At 43.6% G+C, this 21,189-nt stretch overlaps 1 non-coding gene across 1 annotated transcript; it reads left to right on the forward strand.

Annotated features, from left to right (window-relative positions):
* The first annotated feature begins 20,079 nt into the window (after positions 1–20,079).
* Positions 20,080–20,153, forward strand: Trnas-cga. Its single transcript has one exon. It is a non-coding gene; the product is annotated as a tRNA-Ser (tRNA).
* Positions 20,154–21,189: the final 1,036 nt, after the last annotated feature.

Here is a 21,189-nt window from a genome sequence, read left to right on the forward strand (position 1 = left end):
CGTTCAACGCTACAGCCTGACGCTACTTTACTTGGAATGGTACCACTCTACTGGTCGATGTCGGAGCCAATGACATGCTGCATCAGCAACCTCCCCATCACCCGGGCTGTAGGATGGACGAGGATGGTCAGTCCAATGAAGTTTTGTGAGCTTATCTCTGGTGCGCAGTCGTGTGATTCCTTGCGCTGTCATGGAGAAGGAGAAGTTCATTTGCACTTTTGTGCCTATGAACACGCTGAAATCTTTTCTTCAGTTTCCTGAGAGTAGCACAATTCACATAAAAGTTGATCGTTGCAACGTGAAGGAGGACATCCAACAGAATAAGTCCTTCAGAGTCCCAGAACACCACCGCTATGATATTACCGTCTGAGGCTTTGGCCGTTGCTTTGAATTTTTTATTCAGTGCAGAGGTGGTGTGACGCCGCTCCATAGATTGCCGTTTCGTTTCTCCCGAATTAATGAACCCATGTTTCATCGTCTGTGACAATGTTCGAGAAAATACTATCACGATCGGCCTGTTAACGTGCCTGCATTTCCACACAGATAATTATCCATTGTTCTTAGGAGGCTGGAACCAAACGGTCACACAGCTTTGAGTGCACCAGTTAGTGATTGGGTGTGTCACCACTGCCAACAGAGACGTCCAATTTAGCAGCGAGGTGTTTGATCCGTCGATCACCTCGAACGAGAGCGTCTGCACGTTCCAACATTGCAAATGGCGGGATTTGGGCAACGGTATGTGCGTAGGCGGTACTGTAGAGCGCTGTAATTAGCTCACCAGGCCAAGTGAATTCAAGGCCCACCTTAATAAATGAAGTTCTTGGCACCTTATGAAAAGGGTGCGCCGATACGTGGATGTCAACGGAGCAAAACATTCTGGTCGTCCGGAAAAGAGACCATTCCCCATGCAGTCGCCGTGCCACTGTCCACCGTGAGATTGCATGCCTCGCAATCCTATTGAATGTGCTTGTAATTACACCCAGTCTTGACGTGCGTCCTTTCTAGCCTGTTGGGCAATGTAGCGGTACCTATGGTTCAGAACGCATCCCATGCGCATCAAACAACGCTATGAATATCACTAAACTCGTGGTCCATACTTGTCATACTTCGTCCTTCTTCCCCATGTGAAGTCATCCTGATTTTGTCTCTGGGTAGTGCTGTAACGGCCGGCCGCGGTGGCCGTGCGGTTCTAGGCGCTCCAGTCCGGAGCCGCGCTACTGCTACGGTCGCAGGTTCGAATCCTGCCTCGGGCATGGGTGTGTGTGATGTCCTTAGGTTAGTTAGGTTTAAGTAGTTCTAAGTTCTAGGGGACTGATGACCATAGATGTTAAGTCCCATAGTGCTCAGAGCCATTTGAACCATTTGACTGGTCTGATGCGGTCCACCACGAATTTTTCTCCTGTGCCAACCTCTTCATCTCAGACTAGCACTTGCAACCTTCGTCCACAAGTATTTGCTAGATGTATTCCAGTCTTTCTCTCTCGTTTTTAGTCCATACCACTGTCTCCCTCTAGATATTTTACCCTCTGCAGCTCCCATGGTAGTTATTCCGTAATGTCTTAATAGAGGTTGTACCATCCTGTCTCTTCCTCTTGTCAGTGTTTTCCATATATTCCTTTTCTCGCCGATTCTTCAGAGGATCTAGTCATTCCCTACCTCATCAGTCCGCTTAATTTTCAACACTCTTCTCTGACACTACATCTCAAATGCTTCGATTCTCTTCTTTTCTGGTTTTCCCACAGTCCATGTTTCATTACCATACAGTGCTGTGCTCCAAACTTATATTCTCAGAACTTTTTTCCTGAAATTAAGGCCTTTGTTTGATACTAATAGGCTTCTCTTCGTCTGGGATGAACTTTTTGTCAGTGCTAAACTGCTTTTTATGTCCTCTTTCCTCCGTCCGTCACTAGTTGTCTTGCTGCCTAGGTAGCAGAATCGTTAAATTCATTTATTTTGTGATCACCAATCTTGATTTTAAGTTTCTCGCTGTCCTCATTTCTGCAACTTCTAATTACTTTCAGCTTTCTTCGATTCAGTCTCAATCCATATTCTTTACTCATTAGATTGTCCGCACTCTGTAGCTGAGTGGTGACCGCGACATAATGTCAATCGGGTTCGATTCCCGGCTGGGTCGGAGATTTTCTCCGCTCGGGGACTGGGTGTTGTGTTGTCCTAATCATCATCATTTCATCCCCATCTACTCGCAAGTCGCCGAAGTAGCGTCAAATCGGAAGACTTGCACCCAGCGGTCTACCAGACGGGAGGCCCTAGTCACACGACATTTACATTTTACTCATTAGACTGTCCATTCCATTCAGCTGATCCTTAATTCTTCTTCAATTTCAAAAATGGCTCAAATGGCTCAGAGCACTATGGGACTCAACTGCTGTGGTCATCAGTCCCCTAGAACTTAGAACTACTTAAACCTAACTAACCTAAGGACATCACACACATCCATGCCCGAGGCAGGATTCGAACCTGCGACCGTAGCGGTCGCGCGGTTCCAGATTGTAGCGCCTAGAACCGCTCGGCGACTTCGGCCGGCTTCTTCAATTTCACTGAGGATAGCAATGTCGTCAGCGAATTTTATCATTGATATCTTTTCACATTGAATTTTAATTCCACTCTTGAACCTTGCTTCTATTACCGTCATTGCTCCTTCGATGCGTAGATTGAACAGTTGGGGCAGAAGCCTACATCCCTGTCTTTCACCCTTTTTGATAAGTCTCCCAGTGTTACTGTTCCCACTTGGTTCTTGTACATGTTGTATATTACGCTCCTTTCCCTGTACCTTACCACTATTTTTCTCAGACTGCTGAACGTCTAGCGCCATTGTACAATTTCTAACGCTATTTCAAGTTCGACAAATCCTATTAGCGTGTCTTGATTTTTCTTCAGTATTGCTTCCATTACCAACAACGATGTCAGAATTTCCTCGATGGTACCTCTACCTTTCCTAAAGACAAACTGATCATGATGCAACAGATCTTTAGTATTCTTTCCCATTATTATGTGTATTATTCTTCTGAGCTATATGGTTGTATGAGCTGTTAAGTTGACTGTACGATAATTCTCGCATTTTTTGGCTGTTGCAGTCTTCGGAATTGTGTGAATGATGTTTTTCCGAACGTCAGATGGTATATCAACAGAGTCATACATTCTACACACCTGCGTGAATAGTCGCTTTGTTGTTACTTCCCCCAATGATTTTAGAAATCCTGATGGAATGTTATCTATTTCTTATGCTTTATTCGATTTTGAGTATTCCAAAGCTCTTTTAAATTCTGTTTCTAACACTGGATCTCCTATCTCTTGTAAATCGATTCTTGTTTCTTCTGCTATTACGGTTTGAGACAAGTCTTTCGTCTCATTGAGGCCTTCAGTGCACTATTCCCAGCTGTTTGCTCTCTCCTGTGCTTTTAACAGCATAATTCCCACTGAACTCTTAATGCCACCGTCCTTGCTCTTGATTTCATTGATGATTGTTTTGACTTATGCTGAGTCAGTCCTTCCGACGATTATTTCTATTTCAATCTCTTCACATTCTTCATACAGCCATTTTGTCTTAGCTTCCCTGCACTTTCTATTTATTTCACTCCTCTGCGGATTGTATTCAGAATTCCTGAATTTTCTTGAACATTTTTGTGCTTCCTCTTTTCGTCGATCAACTGAAGTATTTCTTCTGTTACCCATGGTTTATCCGCAGTTACCTTCTTTGTACCTACGATTTTCTTTCCAACTTCTGTGATTGCCCTTTATGGAAATCTTCATTTCTCTTCGACTGTACTGCCTACTGAGCTATTCCTTATTGCTGTATCTGTAGCCTTAGAGAACTTCAAGTTTGTCTTATCATCCCTTAGTACCTCTATGTCCCACTTCTTTGAATATTAATTCTTCCTGACTAATCTCTTGAACTTCAGTCTACTCTTTATCACTAATACATTGCGATGTGAGTCTGTATCTGCTCCTGGGTACCCCTTATAATACAGTATCTGATTTCGTAATCTCTGTCGACCATAGTATTATGTAACTGAAATCTTCCGATATCACCCTGCCTTTTCCAAGTACACCTCCTTTTCTTGTGATTCGTGAGCAGAGTATTCTCTATAGCTAGCTGAAATTTATTACAGAACTTAATTAGTCTTTCTCCTCTCTCATTCCCTGTCCAATCCCCATTTTGTCTCGTAAACTTTTCTTCTACTGCTTACCCTAAAAACCATTCCAGTCCCCCAGGCCTATTACACTATCTCCCTTTACGTTCTATATTACCCTTTCAGTATCCTCATAAACTTTCTCAATCTCTTCATCTTCAGCTTGCGACGTTGCTATGTATACATGAACTATCGTTGTCGGTGTTGGTTTGCTGTCCATTCTGATAAGAACAATCCTATCACTGAACTGTTTACAGTAACACGTTCGCTACACTAATTTCCTATTCATAACGAATCCTGCTCCCGTTCAACCTTTTCCTGCTGCTGTCGATATTGCCCTTCACTCAGCTGACCAGAAATCCCTGTCTTCTTTCCCTGTAACTGCACTGATTCCATCTATATCTAGATTGAGTATTGGCATTTCTTTAGTTACAGGCCACATAGCCTGTGGAGACATAAATTTTTGTCTTTTAATGCAGTGCTCTCCATTTCCTTCTGTATCTTCATGTCGTTTGCCGTTGTTGATTCTTACGCCTTTAGAGCAGTTTCCCACTAGCGATGCGAGTGCCCTGAACCCCTGTACTTTCCTCTGCCCTCTTTGACAAGGCCGTTGGCTGAATGAGAGATACTTCTTATAACGGAAAATTCGGCCGCCTTTGATGATGATTTTGAATAGTAAAAAGAGAAGTTACCCATAGACCATGGGTAGGCCTATTTTTGCCTAAGGACAGTTAAAACGGAATTTTCACATCCGACATGGTACAAACTTGCTGTGGTGGAATGTCTTACCGAACAGTGTCACAATTGTTGACTGCCGAACTGGTGGTATTACGTACATTGTACAATATGGATGGTGTAATGTGCAACTCAAACCGCTGCCGTGGTATGCCTACCTTATTTACGCATTCACTGCCATCAATTGATAAAATTTTTCTTAATCTACTTTTGTTTCCTTACGTTTCCCCCTGCGTCAACAATACATTATGTGATCAAGAGTACCCTCCAAAAAGATACGTTTTTCATATTTTGCTGCCACCTTCTGCCAGGTACTCCATATCAGCAACCTCATTTGTCATTAGACATCGTTGAGAGAGCAGAATTCCGCGGAATTAACGGACTTCGCATATGGTCAGGTGATTGGGTGTCACTTGTGTCATACGTTTGTACACGAGATTTCCACACGTCTAAACATCCCTATGTCCACTGTTTCCGATGTGATAGTGAAGTGGAAACGTGAAGGGACACGCACAGCACAAAAGAGTACAGGCCGACCTCGTCTGATGACTGACAGAGACCGCCGACAGCTGAAAAGGGTCGTAATGTGTAATAGGCAGATATCTATCCAGACCATCACACAGGAATACCAGACTGCATCAGGATCCACTGCAAGTACTATGACAGCTAGGCAGGAGGTAAGAAAACTTGGATTTCATGATCGAGCGGCTGCTCATAAGTCACACATCACGCCAGTAAATGCCAAACGACGCCTTTCTTTGTGTAAGGAGCGTAAACATTGGACGATTGAACAGTGGAAAAACCTTGCGTGGAGTGACAAATCACGGTACATAATGGGACGATTTGATGTCAGAGTGTGGTTATGGCGAATGCTCGATGAACGTCATCTGCGGGCATGTGTAGCGCCGACAGTAAAATTCGGAGGCTGTGTTGTTACGGTGTGGTCGTGTTTTTCATGGAGGGGCCGTCCACCCTTGGTTGTTTTGCCTGGCACTATCGCAGCACAGACCTACATTCATCTTTGAAGCACCTACTTGCTTCCCACCGCTGAAGAGCAATTCGGGGATGGCGATTGCATCCTTCAACACGATCGAGCACCTGTTCATAGTGCACGGACTATGGCGTAGTGGTTACACGACAGTAACATCCCTGTAATGGACTGGGCGACTGAGATTCCTGATCTGAATCCTATAGAACACCTTTGGAATGTTTTGGATCGCCGACTTCGTGCCAGGCCTCACCAATCGACATCGATACCTCTCCTCAGTGCAGCACTCCGTGAAGAATGGGGTGCCCTTCCTCAAGAAACGTTCCAGCACCTGATTGAACGTATACCTGCGAGAGTGGAAGCTGTCATCAAGGCTAAGGGTGGGCCAACATCATATTAAATTCCAGCATTACTGACTGAGGGCGCCACGAATTTGTAAGTCATAGAGCCAAGTGTCCGGATACTGTGATCACATAGTGTATGCTGTTCGATTTTGACATCAATATGGCAATGTTTCTCTTCATATACGTTTTAAAACTGGACACCCTATATGTGTAACACTTGTCATCAACAATAATTTTTATTGGAAAACGTCTCTGATTTTACGTTAATTTAAGTATTAACTGTATCTTTCTTACTTGTCACTTCTTCTTCCGTGTGTTTTTGCTTTTAGGAAGCTTTAATTGTCGAGTGCTAGTAATAGTGTTCCATAGATTTCGTGTTTGTTTTGAATACAGTCAGAGAGAGTCCCTTTAGTCGGCCATAGGGCCAGTAGTGTCAGTGTCGTCGTAACTGCCGTCTGCTTCACGTCTGCTGTGCAGCGAGCTACGTTAATTTAAGTATTAACTGTATTTTTCTTACTTGTCACTTCTTCTTCCGTGTGTTTTTGCTTTTAGGAAGCTCTAATTGTCGAGTGCTAGTAATAGTGTTCCATAGATTTCGTGTTTGTTTTGAATACAGTCAGAGACAGGTAGTGCTTATTTTCATTGTTTTCAACAAGAAGTGTTTAGTAACCACAGTTTAGTCAGCTATCAGCCGCCTTTAGTGAATTAGCAGTCTAGTTAAAAGGTGATTAACTCTCTACAGTAAACTGATTTCTTAGGATGGATAGGATGTGTGACTGCTGTGTACGGAAGCAGGAGGAGCTGGCCACTGTTTGCGAACAGCTGAACGTGTTGATGCCCGCGGTCAGCCGTCTTCAGGCTGCTGTCTCGGAGTGTAGCGGCAGTGGGGAGTCTAGTGTGTCGCATGGTACACCCCAGGTGTTACATGCTTCACCCACTGTCCCTGCTGTCGAGACATCTTCGCAGGTACCGGGCGCGGATGGGCCACCCTCTCCCCAAGGGGAGTGGCAGGTTCAGCGGCGTTCGCGGCGCACGAGGCGGAGGGTCAACGTGGACGCTGGCCGTGTGGCATCGCCCGCTCTGCCTGTGAGTGGACATGTGGCTGCTCCTTCAGCAAGGTCCGAGCAGACACACGGGGGGAGGGGTTTATTAGCTGTTGGGAGCTCCAACGTTAGGCGGGTGATGGAGCCCCTTAGGGAAATAGCGGAAAGGTCGGGGAAGAAGGCCAGTGTTCACTCTGTCTGCTTGCCGGGGGGTCTCATCCGAGATGTGGTGGAGGCCCTGCCGGCGGCGATAGAGAGCACTGGGTGCACCCGATTGCAAATTGTTGCTCATGTCGGCACCAATGACTCCTGCCGTCTGGGTTCAGCGGTCATCCTCAGTTCGTACAGGCTGTTGGCGGAATTGGTGAAGGCGGAAAGCCTCGATCACGGGGTGGAATCCGAGCTAAGTATTTGTAGTATCGTTCCCAGAACCGATCGCAGTCCTCTGGTTTGGAGCCTAGTAGAAGGCTTAAACGAGAGGCTCAGACGATTCTGCGGAGATCTGGGGTGCAAATTTCTCGACCTCTGCTATCGGGTGGAGAAATGTAGGGTCCCCCTGAATAGGTCAGGCGTGCACTACACGCCGGAAGCGGCTACAAGGGTAGTGGAGTACGTGTGGTGTGCACATGGGGGTTTTTGAGGTTAGAGAATTCCCTCCCTAGGCTCGACAAGACGCCTCCTGAGACGCGGCAAGGTAGAAGTAGGCAAAATGCAACAGGGAATAACAATATCAATGTGCTAATAGTAAACTGCAGGAGCGTCTATAGAAAGGTCCCAGAACTGCTCTCATTAATAAACGGTCACAATGCCCATATAGTACTAGGGACAGAAAGTTGACTGAAACCAGACGTAAACAGTAATGAAACCCTAAACTCAGATTGGAATGTATACCGCAGAGACAGGCTGGACAGTGAAGGGGGAGGCGTGTTTATAGCGATAAGAAGTGCAATAGTATCGAAGGAAATTGACGAAGGCCCGAAATGTGAAATAATTTGAGGGAAGGTCACGGTTAAAGCAGGCTCAGACATGGTAATTGGATGTCTCTATAGGCCCCCTGGCTCAGCAGCTGTTGTGGCTAAGCACCTGAAGGATAATTTGGAAAATATTTCGAGTAGATTTCCCCACCATGTTATAGTTCTGGGTGGAGATTTTAATTTGCCGGATATAGACTGGCAGACTCAAACGTTCATAACGGGTGGCAGGGACAAAGAATCCAGCGAAATTTTTTTAAGTGCTTTTTCTGAAAACTATCTTGAGCAGTTAAACAGAGAACCGACTCGTGGCAATAACATATTAGACCTCCTGGTGACAAACAGACCCGAACTATTTGAAACAGTTAACGCAGAACAGGGAATCAGCGATCATAAAGCGGTTACTTCATCGAAGATTTCATCCGTAAATAGAGATATTAAGAAAGGTAGGAAAATTTTTCTGTTTAGCTAGAGTGACAAAAAGCAGATTACAGAGTACCTGATGGCTCAACACAAAAATTTTGTCTCAAGTACAGATAGTGTTGAGGATCAGTGGACAAAGTTCAAAACCTTCGTACAATATACGTTAGATGAGTATATGCCAAGCAAGATCGTAAGAGATGGAAAAGAGCCACCGTGGTACAACAACCGAGTTAGAAAACTGCTGCGGAAGCAAAGGGAACTTCACAGCAAACATAAACATAGCCAAAGCCTTGCAGACAAACAAAAATTACGCGAAGCGAAATGTAGTGTGAGGTGGGCTATGCGAGAAGCGTTCAATGAATTCGAAAGTACACACTGGACTCGCATTCGGGAGGACGACGGTTCAATCCCGTCTCCAGCCATCCTGATTTAGGTTTTCCGTGATTTCCCTAAATCGTTTCAGGCCAATGCCGGGATGGTTCCTTTGAAAGGGCACGGCCGATTTCCTTCCCAATCCTTCCCTAACCCGAGCTTGCGCTCCGTCTCTAATGACCTCGTTGTCGACGGGACGTTAAACACTAACAACCCCCCTAACAATTCGAAAGTAAAGGTCTATGTACTGACTTGGCAGAAAATCCTAAGAAATTTTAGTCTTATGTCAAAGCGGTAGGTGGATCAAAACAAAACGTCCAGACACTCAGTGACCAAAATGGTACCGAAACAGAGGATTACAGACTAAAGGCCGAAATACTAAATGTCTTTCTCCAAAGCTGTTTCACAGAGGAAGACTGCACTGTAGTTCCTTCTCTAGATTGTCGCACAGATGACAAAATGGTAGATATCGAAATAGACGACAGAGGGATAGAGAAACAATTAAAATCGCTCAAAAGAGGAAAGGCCTCTGGACCTGATGGGATACCAGTTCAATTTTACACAGAGTACGCGAAGGAGCTTTCCCCCCTTCTTGCAGCGGTGTACCGTAGGTATCTAGAAGAGCGTAGCGTCCCAAAGGATTGGAAAAGAGCACAGGTCATCCCCGTTTTCAAGAAGGGACGTCGAACAGATGTGCAGAACTATAGACCTATATCTCTAACGTCGATCAGTTGTAGAATTTTGGAACACGTATTATGTTCGAGTATAATGACATTTCTGGAGACTAGAAATCTACTCTGTAGGAATCAGCATGGGTTTCGAAAAAGACGGTCGTGTGAAACCCAGCTCGCGCTATTCGTCCTCGAGACTCAGAGGGCCATAGACACAGGTTCCCAGATAGATGCCGTGTTTCTTGACTTCCGCAAGGCGTTCCATACAGTTCCCCACAGTCGTTTAGCGAACAAAGTGAGAGCATATGGACTATCAGACCAATTGTGTGATTGGATTGAAGAGTTCCTAGATAACAGAACGCAGCATGTCATTCTCAATGGAGAGAAGTCTTCCGAAGTAAGAGCGATTTCAGGTGTGCCGCAGGGGAGTGTCGTAGGACCGTTGCTATTCACAATATACATAAATGACATTGTGGACGACATCGGAAGTTCACTGAGGCTTTTTGCGGTCGATGCTGTGGTATATCGAGAGGTTGTGACAATGGAAAATTGTACTGAAATGCAGGAGGATCTGCAGCGAATTGACGCATGGTGCAGGGAATGGCGATTGAATCTTAATGTAGACAAGTGTAATGTGCTGCGAATACATAGAAAGATAAATCCCTTATCATTTAACTACAAAACAGCAGGTCAGCAACTGGAAGCAGTTAATTCCATAAATTATCTGGGAGTACGCATTAGGAGTGATTTTAAATGGAATGATCATATAAAGTTAATCGTTGGTAAAGCAGATGCCAGACTGAGATTAATTGGAAGAATGCTAAGGAAATGCAATCCGAAAACCAAGGAAGTAGGTTACAGTACGCTTGTTCGCCCACTGCTTGAATACTGCTCAGCAGTGTGGGATCCGTACCAGATAGGGTTGATAGAAAGAGAAGATCCAACAGAGAGCAGCGCGCTTCGTTACAGGATCATTTAGTAATCGCGAAAGCGTTACGGAGATGATAGATAAACTCCAGTGGAAGACTCTGCAGGGGAGACGCTCAGTAGCTCGGTACGGGCTTTTGTTAAAGTTTCGAGAACATACCTTCACCGAAGAATCAAGCAGTATATTGCTCCCTCCTACGTATATCTCGCGAAGAGACCATGAGGATAAAATCAGAGAGATTAGAGTCCACACAGAAGCATACCGACAATCCTTCTTTCCACGACCAATACGAGACTGGAATAGAAGGGAGAACCGATAGAGATACTCAAGGTACCCTCCGTCACACATCGTCAGGTGGTTTGCGGAGTATGGACGTAGATGTAGATTGAAAAAGGGTTTACAATTAGAAACAAATTACGCAGCAGCTTCACGTGTTTCGCTACGTCATTCCTACCACTTAACAAAGTTGTGGAACACAACCACTAAAAGCTGTTTTGAAATACGAGACATGTGCACCAAAGTATTCCTGAACAAATATTTCATGTACTTGGAGAAAAGGAAAAAAAATATTGAAAACCATGACTGCAGCTTACCACGACTATTGTTTCGCTTATAACCGTGTCAAAGTTCATTGAAACGACAGTCCTTCTAGCACTAAAGAAGAGAAATTACAATAAATAATTAATGGAACATGTATTAATGGAACATGTATCTTCGGTAATTCGATCTGATAAAGAAAGAAAACCCGAGAACTTTTAATAAAATAAAACGCCAGAAAATGGAAGGCACACTAGTAGAAATGAAAGGAATTTAGCTATATATGAAAAGTGGAAGAAGAGAGGAGAATAGTATACACCAATACACGCTTTAAAGGAAACTTTCATCCACTAAAAGGATGTATGGACATCGAGCAGTAACATGGAACTTAATATCTGGCACGCAGCATTGAAATCAAGTGAAAAATCGACATAGGAAAACTAGGTATGAACCTAGTGGAGTTATGTAAAAAGCCGTGTTACACAAGTTATTTCTAGGACAGATAGGAAATACTGGCGTTTCGACCGGAAAATAATGTGGATGATTTACAGATACATCTATGTACCTGTGTGCTGCTGTATAGCTCAAACGTTTGCTGACCCTGGATGCACCAGACCGATTGATGACCTGTGGTGTTGCTATTAAGCTGGTTTTCTCATCTCTCTTGATACAAATGCTTCACTTGTTGCCCATATACGCCTATGGAGTACAGCACAAAAATACTAAAAGACCGAATACATTCAGCAGAAAGATCGCATTATCTCAGACTGACTGAGCAAATAAGTTTCCTGTAAGCATAAACCATACATGGATACACGTTATATTCTTTCCAGGCTGTTAGCTTGGTGTTTGAGTTAAGGTAGTTGATTTACTTGTGCGTAAAATAGTCAGTATAAAAAGAGAAATATGTATTACAAACTATTGTACTGAAAGGAATGAAGAGAATTTAAATGAAAATAGAGGTAAAAATGTGCTACATCGGCATAAAAACTGTTGGCAGTAATAATTTATCACCAGGCAATTGCTTTGAAGGAATTAATAGGGAGTAATAAAATCTGGAAGTCAAATACACGCTGTCCACAGTCTCGAAACAGTTTCAATTTACTGCTCCTGCTGCTCAATTTGTCGAAATAACATGCAATTAATGAACCTCGAAAATCCACGCAGAGCGTTTATCTATTTACTTCTCTGTCTAGTGATGTGTGCAGATAAATATCGATGAAGAGGCGTTGATTCCCCAATTAATGAAGTACTGATGGATGGACACGTCTGTGAAAATAAAGTAGGGGTGCGTAAATTTCTTATAATTCGGGACATAATATGATCGTCGTCAAATAGAATTGACATTATCGTTGTATGTTATTCATCCAATACGAATCTAAGCTATTGCATCACAGTTTTATTCAATTACGATTACGTGCTAGCGTCTGTTAGCCAATAGCACTATGCTGGAGTCTTGTAGGTTCTACAAGACAATGCATTACCAGGGTGCTCAGTTCGAATGGCACTGCAAGGAAATTGGGGTGTTCTCTCTATATACCTGATAGTCCACCCGAGAACAACTGGCACGATAACGACAGAAATATTTACGATCCAAACTACTCTCACTGATATGAGAGCAGTGGTTCAGTGATTATAATGGCTTCTCAACACGGCCGTTACCTCGTGCAGATTCTTACATGATGCGACACTATTATCAGGAATTAATGTGATATTATAGGCAACGATGTAGTTGGAAATTTTGTAAATTTGTGGTAAGTTCCTATGGGACCAAACTATTGAGGTCATCGGTTCCTAGGCTTACACACTACTGAATCTAACTTAAACTAACTTAGGCTAGGGACAACATAAATACCCATCTATGTAGTTGTCTTTGAAGCTGTTGCCCATGAGAGTAGATTCCGATGCCTGCCTTATTTCAGCCCCCGTTTTTCATTACAATCTCTGTCTCCCCATACACGCACACAGACATCCTATCTTTCTAAAACTCAGAAGTCATCTCAGTATCACTGGTTTCTTCGAGCAATACTTGAATTTATAACCCAGGTGTGAATCGCGTACCAGGGTTCTTAGCCTCACCTCTAAACATTTTTATGGTAGATAGCTTCTTTTAAAAGGGCTATTATCTTTTGATGGCGAGCTTTTAGGCTGTGTTATCTCTTCACAATACCGAAAAAGAGAAATGAAAAGAAAGCAGTAAAAAGGAACAGTCACTGGATATGCTGAATCTCGATTGCAGTTGTTATGCAGGCGTCATTGATCGAGTATTTGATCAAGGGAAATGATAATAAAGTATTTCGAAACGTTGGTTGAGACTCACAGAGACAACAGTCCAACTAACTACACGTCAGATGCTAAGTTACCAAATCTTCTGCCATTGCTCCAGGTTAAAACCTTGAAATGAAGGGATGTGACATCTTATACCAGTATATTCCTCCGTCCATATAGTGGTAATGATGTGTTCACAATGTTAATGAAAGAAATCGTCCTGCCTGAATACACTATAAATAAACAGTTATTCTCTTTTAAATCATGTCCCCATTCATCACATGCGATCTAGTGTAAAATCACATGTCACAGTCAGCCACACGATTCAGACACATACTATCCACTTGATATCGTAGGAAAGTTAAGGTAAATAAAGCAATCTATGGGCTTGGCCTTGGTAGAAATGAGAAACTTCCCCTAGCCGTTGTGGCCGAGCGGTTCTAGGCGCTTCAGTCCGGAAGCGCGCTGCTGCTACGGTCGCAGTTTCGGATCCTGCCTCGGGCATGGATGTGTGTGATGTCCTTAGGTTAGTTAGGTTTAAGTAGTTCTAAGTCTAGGGGACTGATGAACTCAGATGTTAAGTCCAATAGTGCTCAGAACCATTTGAAGCATTTGAGAAATTTCCACATTGCGCTCCGTGCTCATTGACTGTTTAATGACAACAATGAAATGGCAAAGGCTACGTAAAATTTCGTGGGACGTTTTAATGAAGTGCAAACATTGTCTGCTTTGTCTAATAAAACTTAGAAACAATAATTATTAGTTGAAGAGTTCTCAGTGTAATACTAATTAATCTGCCGCATTCGTCTACAGTATTGTCGTTAATTATGGACATTTTATTGAAAAGTTCGTTTATTTTGTTGTTGCGAGATTTACGCGAGTTCTGGTAAACTTAATCAATGAATTACACTTCTATTTTTTGTTTACGGTTTGTACTGTCATTTTTAGAAAAATGCTCATAATTTTTTAGAAAATGGGGACGTTATAATTTTATTAAACGTAAATGGACTTAACTGACATTGATTTAAAAACGTCGCTATTTTGTATGGTTGTGCAGCAGCAAAACACGTTTGTCACTGGTTTCGTTCCGACTTATTAGAAAGTGAGTGTTTATTGCTATTGAGTTTCCACTGAGAGTTCTGATCACTTGTGTAATGTACTATTCAACAACACATTATTGTAATTTGTGGCGTTTCACGACACATTGTCGTTCACGCCAGCCGCGTGGTCTTTGGCTCCACGAGTACCGAAGCCGAGAGGCTAGGCCGGAGCGGCCGCGAAGGGAGTCAGCTGCTAGTCAGCGAACAGAACGGACCTGAGTGATCGTAAGCTGACTGCGGGAGTTGGCGCTGTGCGTTCCGAGTGTTAGTGTACTGAACATGAAATTGGACGGAGTAACAATGTGACTGCTTACGACGGCATTCTTTTCGTCTGTCCCTGAAATCGGACAGCCTTCCGGAGCTGTGAATGTTCCAAACCTAGCTTCTCACCTAAACCTTGGGGCATTCATTATAGATAATTTGAAATCACAAGAGGGAATGTGTTGTCGATAGATGCGCTGATCTCAGCCAAATATACAGGGTGTACGGAAATTCCAGTTACAAACGTGTAGGACTTGTAGAGGGGAGTGCGTCCACAATATTTTGAATAGAAACCCATGTCCGGAAACGTCATGTAACTGCGCTACAGAGAGTCAAAGCTAAAGGCGCCGGTACCTGTAAATGTATGTATATACAGGGTGATTCCGTGATTTTCAAGGATGGTGGAGACGGATAAATGAATCGTTTAAGGTAAGGATTGCTGGTTCGGAAACGAACGAATCGAATACTAAAAGCGAAAATCATTCTAATACCTGTGCAGTGGAATGCATGTACCAGTACTGTTACTCTTAAGAATTTATAGCACTCCGTCTTCAGGCCACAAGTGGCCCATCGGGACCATCCGACCGCCGTGTCATCCTCAGTTGAGGATGCGGATAGGAGGGGCGTGTGGTCAGCACACCGCTCTCCCGGTCGTTATTATGGTTTTCTTTGGCCGGAGCCGCTACTATTCGGTCGAGTAGCTCCTCAATTGGCATCATGAGGCTGAGTGCACCCCGAAAAATGGCAACAGCGTATGGCGGCTGAATGGTCACCCATCCAAGTGCCGGCCACGCCCGACAGCGCTTAACTTCGGTGATCTCACGGGAACCGGTGTATCCAATGCGGCAAGGCCGTTGCCACTCTTAAGAATGTAGGGTATGCAAAATCTAGAGCTGGTAGTAAGGACGAAAACAGGAAAGAATGTCTAGTAAACATGGGCTCTAAAATGCACGCCTGAGAAGCTATCAGCTCTTTTTCATCTTCACTAGCGTGAAAACCAATCTCGTCTATTGAACAAGTTTGTAACGGAAATTTCCGAACACCCAGTACAATGCGACTTGGACATTCTCAGTGTTATCTACTGTACACCCCTTCATTGTTGACTGTTTCCAGTGGGTCGTCTTCCTGCAGCTCGAAGAACTGAAACTGCCAGTGTGTTCCTATGGTTCGTTTTTACACTACTGGTGTTTTGGCTCGGACAAGTCATCTAGTTCTGATCGCAGCCAGCGCCATCCCGACTAAGCTATAGCCATTATGGGCGCCACTACAAAGGTTTTCGAGACTGTGATGATGGAGATCGTTGCTACTGTGGGCGTGGTGTGTGAACGGGACATGGCCCTTTCGTAGTGTTCTATTGTATCTAAAATTCTGAACCACATGGATGGCCAGGGAGCGTTATACTAGTCTTTAGTCATTAAATTAAAACGTACCTGGTGTTGTTGCTAAATACGTTGTCACAGGTTATATGATATACGATTTTGCCTTGATGGTTTGAAAGTTAAGTGGAGCTCAACGTGATAGTTATTGCATGTAGTGTTATTTTGTTTTAACTCTGAGCTGCTAGGGCACCTCTTTGCAGTCATTTTCTCCTGCAGACGTTAATAATCCATTCAGATGTTTCTGTTTTTTCACTACAGTGCTAACTTTCCTCCATACTCCGAACCTGCGGTACGTTATTAAGATATGAGCTGCTTTTATTATGTGAGTAGTAAGAATTTTGTTACACATGTGAACAATGAGTTATTCTACTTCATTTGATTTATTTTGCGGACATCACAGTACCTGTTTTACATAATTTGTGAGCGACCATAGACGACCCTATGTATTCGCTGACTAGAGCCCGTAAGCAAACATTCTTTCAAGTATGTGAAACAAGCTATTCATTGTAAATGCTTTATCATTTAATTACTGCTTCTGGGAATTATATACATTTTGAATTTTTATTAACTTTAATATTTTAAGTGATGAGTTGCCCTCTATAATACATAACTGTTTCTCCACTTTATCAACCAATTTCCTGCTCCCACTATCGATCTTTGGTACACGTTGAAGTGTAAGATTTCTGTAAATTGAGCTGAGTTGAGACAGAAGACAGCATCTAAAACAATGTCTCCCGTGCCTAAACGTGCTGTCTGGAAACCGAGTACAAAGGAGTAAGGTAATAACATCTCGTGATGAACATTATACTAACAGAGAAACAATAAAATGGTTTGGTGGAGACGCGATGAAGTTCTGTGTGAAGAAATTCTGCAAGCAGCACGAAGAACAGTATCTACCAAAACTGGTCGGAGAACCGGCAGAAAACCAATATTGGCCGATCAAGACTGCCGTAGACTCTGCAGTGTTTCTCTGACGGCGTAAAAATGTAAATGGCATCCTGAGGATGTCAGTGACGGAAGTTTCTTATGGAACGGAGAAAAACATTGTGACCTGCGGAAATCGGACATAGAAACAGCCTTAAATTTATAGAATATTTTTTATAGTTGCCATAAATTTACGCTGTGGAATATCCGACTACGCAAGTCATCGGCAAGCCTCAGTACCGTTCTTCCATTTATATAACATGAAATTACTGAAAAAAATGTGAGTGATAACTCCAAGAAAAAAGCCATATCTGAATAAAATGCGAATGGAAAAACGAATGCAAGAGGTTTTAGAACACAGGGAGAGCCATGGCAAGAATATTGAGCTGCGGTCACTTACTGTGACGAGGCTACGATCAACAACTTTGGAAGCGATGTAATTAACTTCGTTTGTCATCTACCAGACGAAAACTTGTTGTCTGAGTGCACCACTACCACTATGAACCATCTCATCAGTATCATGATAAGAGGCTGCATGGCAAAACGTGGCATTAGGCATCCCTAAGTACTACACAGGGCAACATTAATCTGAAAAGTGCCGAGAAGAAGTCTCAGTATTAAAACTGCTGCCCCCGGTCACTGATTTGTTTCACGGTAACTACTATTAGAGCATCTTTCGGTAAGACTGTGCCCTACGTCGCAGAGAGCTAGAATCTATAACAAATGATTCCTGATCGTTGCATTAGTCTGCTGACTCGGCATTTAACCAAGTGGTTCAAATGGCTCTAAGCACTATGGGACTGAACATCTGAGGTCATCAGTGCACTAGACTTAGAACTACTTAAACCTAAGTAACCTAAGGACATCACACACATCCATTCCAGAGGTAGGATTTGAACCTGCCACCATAGCAGCAGCGCGGTTCCGGACTGAAGCGCCTAGAACCGCTCGGCCACAGCGGCCAGCCGGCATAGTAACAGTACCGACCTCAAGGCTGAAACTTAAGCACGACTAAATCCCGGTAACGAGAGGAGCTGCAAGAAGCCATCATGAATTGACGGTTTCGAGTGGTTAAATCAGAAGATCTCCAAAATATGATAGTTTTGATGCCACGCCGAATTAAGGTAGTGTTTAAGTCGAAACAGTGTCACGTAGAAGAAGGTGTAATTAGATGAATGACGAACACTAACTCCGCTTAACGAAGGTTTATTCAGCACTTGCACAAACAAGAGAGCGGTGCGAACTGCCTCCGGCCAGTACACACACACACACACACACACACACACACACACACACACATATATATATATATATATCTGTGTGTGTGTGTGTGTGTAGAACATTACAGTACAATGATTCTTGACATTTGTGGATACTTCTAGAATGTACTAGAACCGAATATATGAATTAAAATTGTACAGTCTACGTGAGTTTTGAACTCATGACCCTTCAGGCAACTGTTTAGTATCAGAACTACTACAGCACGGCGCTACTCTGCTTCTTCTGTGATATTGCTCCCTCCATAAGAGAAAACTGTCTAGGTGTTACGTCGTCCTTATCCGGGGACGAGTCATCGGTCCTGCATACTTCGACTCCCGGTGAATGATTCTCGCCCTGGCGGTGATCTTCTTAGAACTTCTTTTCCGCTACGCTCTTCGTCACCTTTCCGCTTGTTGCCTGTCGCTGGAGATTCGAATTTCTTCGTAAGTAACGTCAGACAACTGTCTCTCAACCTTATATGGTCCAAAGTAGCCGCTGAGGAGCTTCTAGAGAGACCAAACTTCCGAACAGTAGAGAAGATCGAGACAAGGTCATCAGGCTGGTAGACAACAGGGCGGTGACTCGCGTCATACCTTCGGCGATCGTTTTCTTGAGCCTGCAGCGTGCGGAGTCGAGCTAACTGCCGAGCTTCCTCAGCTTTGGTTAACACTTGGTTGATGTAGTCGTCGTCCACGTCATCAGTATGTAACGGAAACATAGTTTCCATCGTCATCTTCGCCTCACGCCCATGCACCAGGAAAAAAGGCCTAAATCGTGTGGTGTCTTGTTTGGCGGTGTTGTAGGCAAACGTCACGAAACGTAGCACCTCATCCCAGTTGCTCTGCTCAACACTGACGAACATTGATAAGATATCGGCCAAGGTCTTATTAAGGCGTTCAGTAAGCCCGTTAGTTTAAGCCCGTTAGTTTCCGATGGTAGTCGGTCGTCATGTACTGAGTAATGTTTCCCCGACGGCTTATCTCTGTCACATGATTCGATTGAAAAACTTTCCCTCGATCCGTAATTAAGGACCTTGGGGCACCGTGTTTTAATACAATATCATCTACGATGAATTTGGCTACCTCGAATGCTTCGGCTTTTTTCACGGCTTTTGTAATGGCATAGCGTGTCAGATAATAAGTGCAATCAATATTCCATCTGTTGCCACTAGCAGACGTTGTAAATCGTCCGAGGAGGTCAATCCCAACATGCTGGAAAGGCGTTTCGGTTGGTGGAATTGGTATGAGAAAAGGTGGTTTCTCAGGAACTGCGTTTCTCTTCTGGCACTCTCGACAGTGCGACACATAGTGACGAACACTCCTAAATAAATCTGGCAAGAAAAATCTCTTGCGGGTCCTAACGTATGTCTTAATAAATCCTAAATGTCAGGCCTCAGGTGTTTCATGGAATTTCTGTAGAACATTTGTCCGCCCCGATAACTGAGTGGTCAGCGTGACGGATTGACTTCCTACGTGCCCGGGTATGATTACCGGCTGGGTCGGGCATTTTCTCTGCTCAGGGACTGGGTGTTGTGTGTAGTGTTCATGATCATTTCATCCCCATCCGGCGCACAGGTCGCCCAATGTGGTGTCGTACGTAATGAGACATGCATCAAGGCGGCCGGACCTGCCCCTGCAGGTTCGCAGGAGAGCTTCTGTAAAGTTTGGAAGGTAGGAGACGATATACTGGCAGAACTAAAGCTGTGGGGACGCGGCGCGAGTCGTGCTTCGGTAGCTCAGATGGTAGAGCACTTGCCCGCGAAAGGCAAAGGTCCCGAGTTCGAGTCTCGGTCGGTGCACACAGTTTTAATCTGCCAGGAAGTTTCATGTATTTCTAAATTACCACGATCGTTAAGAGTATCACTTTTAACAGGACAGCAGAAAGAAAATATTTCGGCATTTAGAGATCTGTTACAGCTTTTGGAATTCCAGCAATCAGACTATTCCTTCATACACAAAAATTTTTCACATCATAACCAAGGCCAACAAGCATACGGCAATTACGATCAGCCACTCTATTTTAATAGCAAAGGTGATAGACGGTTCAGGTATGACAACCACCAGAACTTTCATAACAAGCAAAATTTTAATTATCAGTATCCCATAGTTATCAGCAACAGCAAAGACAGTTTGGCAACAACAGAGGCTTTTCTCCACAACATCAACAAAAACAGTCGGCTAGCATACCTAGCCAAAAATGCAACGCGCAAGGTCAATCAAGCTTTAATGTTTCGCCGCCTACACGTATAGCGTCGCCTCCACCAAACAGTAACGCACTGCAACAAGGAAATCTATTGGTACAGGAAACACATCATTTCAATTCGTATCGCAACGTGCCGTATAGCAATGATTATTATGACAGATGTAAAAGTAAAGAGCACAGTTTTCAGCGTACATTTAATAACAGTAGGTCTTACCAGCAGCAGAATCATCCGCCACAACAGATTATCATGAATGAACCAGACAATAGGCACCATCCCGAACCTAATGCGTCAGGACGAAATAGCAGAATAGTACAAATAGTTGAAATGCCACAGCATCCTCCCGCATATAACAGCACGTCAAAAAGAATTTGACTAGATACAGTACAGGTTGCATCTTCCAACAACGTAAGCACTACTTTTGACATGCAGAATGTTGTTCACGAAAATGTTATTACTTTTGACGATATCTGAGACACTCTTTTGCATGAAAAACCAGTTATCTAAAAACCATTTCCCACCTTGTCATTGCAGTAAAGATTGGATCATCCACATTTTCAGCAGTAATCGATTCTGGATCAACTATGTCAGTTATAAATGAAGAAACCTTCAACGAATGTAACAAAGAGAATAT

Source organism: Schistocerca americana, chromosome 4 (genome assembly GCF_021461395.2).
Source record: "Schistocerca americana isolate TAMUIC-IGC-003095 chromosome 4, iqSchAmer2.1, whole genome shotgun sequence".
NCBI lineage: Eukaryota > Metazoa > Arthropoda > Insecta > Orthoptera > Acrididae > Schistocerca > Schistocerca americana.